Below are 3,206 nucleotides of genomic sequence, written 5' to 3'. Positions count from 1 at the left end.
TGAAGTCTGGAAGGTAGGAGACAAGGTACTGGCAGAATTGAAGCTGTGAGGATGGGTTGTGAGTTGTGCTGGGTAGCTCAGTTAGTAGAACAGTTGCCCATGAAAGGCAAAGATCTCGAGTTCGAGTCTCGGTCCGGCACACAGTTTTAATATGTCAGGAAGTTTCATCTCAGTGCACACTCTGCTACAGAGTGAAAATCTCATTCTGGAAACATTTACAGTATCCTCAGACTTTTTGCAGGTGACACAGATATCTAAAATGAAGTACTAATTGAAAGAAGTTCCATAAATATTCAGTCAAATCTTGATAAGATTTCAAACTGGTGCAATGATTGGCAACTTGCTTTAAATGTTCAGAAATGTCAAAAGGTGCACTTCACAAATTGAAAAAATGTAGCATCCTATAATATCAATGAGTAACAGTTGGAATTGGCCAACTCATACAAATACCTGGGTGTAACACATTGTAGGGATGTGAAATGGAATTATCATATAGGTTCAGTTGTGGATAAAGCAGGAGGTAGACTTCAGTTTGTTAGTAGAACACTGGGGAAGTGCAATCAGTGTACAAAAGAGATTGCTTACAAGTGGCTTGTGTGACCAATTCTTGAATATTGCTCAACTGTGTGGGTCCCATACCAAAGAGGTCTAACAGGGGCTATTGAACATATACAGAGAATGGCAGCATGAATAGTCACAGGTTTATTCGACCCATGGGAGAGTGTTACAGCGATGCTGAAGAAACTCAACTGGCAGACTCCTGAAGACAGACATAAACAACTATCTTGAGAAAGTCTACTAACAAAGTTTCAAGAAGCGGCTTTAAATGTTGACTCTATGAAGATGCTACAACCCGCTGTGTTTGACTCACATGGGGATCATGAAGACAAGATTAGAATAATTACAACATGCATAGACACATCCAAACAATCATTCTTCCTGCACTCCATATGTGAATGGAGTGAAAAGAAACACTAACAACTAGTACAATGGCACATACCCTCTGCCATGCACTTTGCAGTGGCTTGCAGAGTATGGATGTAGATTTACACTAAAGAGCCAACGAAACCGGTACACCTGCTCGTGTATGGCTCCAGCAAACATGCAGAAGTGCCACAATACGATATGGTATGTATTCAACTAATATATGAAATAGTGCTGGAGGGAACTGACACCATGAATCCTGCAGTACTGTCCATAAATCTGTAAGAGTATGAGGGTGTAGAGATCTCTTCTGAAGAGCACATTTCAAGGCATTCCAGATATGCTCAATAATATTCATGTCTGGGGAGTTTGTGGCCATCGGAGGTGTTTAAACTCAAAAGAGTGTTCCTGGAACCACTCTGTAGCAATTATGGACATATGGGGTGTCGCATTGTCCTGCTGGAATTGCCCAAATCTGCCAGAGTTCACAATGGACATGAATGGATGGAGGTGATCAGACGAGATGCTTACGTACGTGTCACCTGTCAGTCATATCTAGACATATCAGGGGTCCCATATCACTCCAGCTACACACACCACATACCATTATAGAGCCTCCACCAGCTTGAACAGTCCCCTGCTGACATGCAGGGTCCATGGATTTATGGGGTTCTCTCCATACACGTACACGTCCATCCTGTCAATACAATTTGAAACAAGACTCATCTGACCAGGCAACATGTTTCCAGTCATCAACAGTCCAATGTCTGTGTATCCATCAGTCCAATGTCAGTGTTGACAGGCCCAGGTGAGGCATAAACCTTTGTGCTGTGCAGTCATCAAGGGTACATGGGCCTTCAGCTCCAAAAGCCCATATCGATGATGTTTCATTGAATGGTTCACAAGCTAACACTTATTGATGGCCCAGCATTGAAATCTGCAGCAATTTCAGGAAGGGTTGTACTTCTGTCATGTTAGGTGTCGTTGATCCCGTTCTTGCAGGATCTTTTCCCAGCTGCTGCAATTCCGGAGATTTGATGTTTTACCATATTCCTGATATTCATGGTACGGGAAAATTGTCACTTCATCGCTACCTTGGAGGTGCTGTGTCCCATTGCTCATCCACTGACAATAACATCACGTTTGAACGCACTTAAATCTTGATAACCTGCCATTGTAGCAGCAGTAACCAATCTAACAACTGTGCCAGACACTTGTTGTCTTATATAGGCACTGTCGACCGCAGTGCCACCATATTCTGCCTGTTTACATATCTCTGTATTTGAATACACATGCCTACACCAGTTTTTTTGGTGTTTCATTGTAGATGTAGTTGCACAACAGAGCAACAATATACTTGTACCCAAATTCTCTTTGAAAATTTTATTAGATGTTAATATATTTGTTTGCTTTATGTAAACTTTACATCTACAGTAAAACACCCATTACTATACATGCATTAAAATGAAACTTATTGTTCAGTGCTGAATGCACATCTCATACTGAGACACTACAGAGAGATGCAATGGAATGACTTTACTGGATTGTGCAACCCATCACCCACATCCCTATATGTGTACCGTAGATTAGTCATTTCACTTCAGAAATGCAGCCAGCATTAGACCTGATTATAAGCACAGCATAAATTGCTTTATGCACTCCATCTACTTAATTGTTAACATCTACCCATTTGTCTATGCTCTGCAACAATTGTTAAGTGCATATCAGAGGGAACTTTGCATGTTACCACAGATTAATGTTTATTCTCATTTCATTCACAAATGGAGTGCAGGGAGAATGAATGTTTAATACACTCTGTGCAACTGTAATTAGTTTCAGCTTGTCTTCACAGTCCCTATGGGAGTGAGCTGTAAAGGGCTATAGCATATCTTTTACTTAATACTAATTCTTCAAACATGGTAAGTATGCCTTGTAAGTAGGCCTATCTTCAAGTGTCTACGAGTTTATGTTTTTCATTTTTTCTGTGGTAATCTCACAGGAATCAAAGAAAACTGTTACCCTTCGAGCTGCCCTTCCTTGCTTGCATTCAACATACCCTGTTAATCATATTTGGTATGGGTCCCACACCTAAATATCTATATCGGTTGACTGATTCCAATTGCTTACTTTATGTTACTACTATGATTGTCAGCTCTTCATCAAAGATTGCATACTGCACCTTCCCAACCAAGAAATCCTTAATCCAGTCCCAAGGTTTGTTTGAAAGTGCAATTCTTTCATATAGCATCATGAGTTGGACCCTTTATAATGGCTTGGTTAGT

The sequence above is a fragment of the Schistocerca serialis genome, chromosome 3, assembly GCF_023864345.2.
Source record: "Schistocerca serialis cubense isolate TAMUIC-IGC-003099 chromosome 3, iqSchSeri2.2, whole genome shotgun sequence".
NCBI classification, from domain to species: Eukaryota; Metazoa; Arthropoda; class Insecta; order Orthoptera; family Acrididae; genus Schistocerca; species Schistocerca serialis.
The sequence above is the reverse complement of the archived record's forward strand: the minus strand, read 5'-3'. Positions refer to the sequence as shown.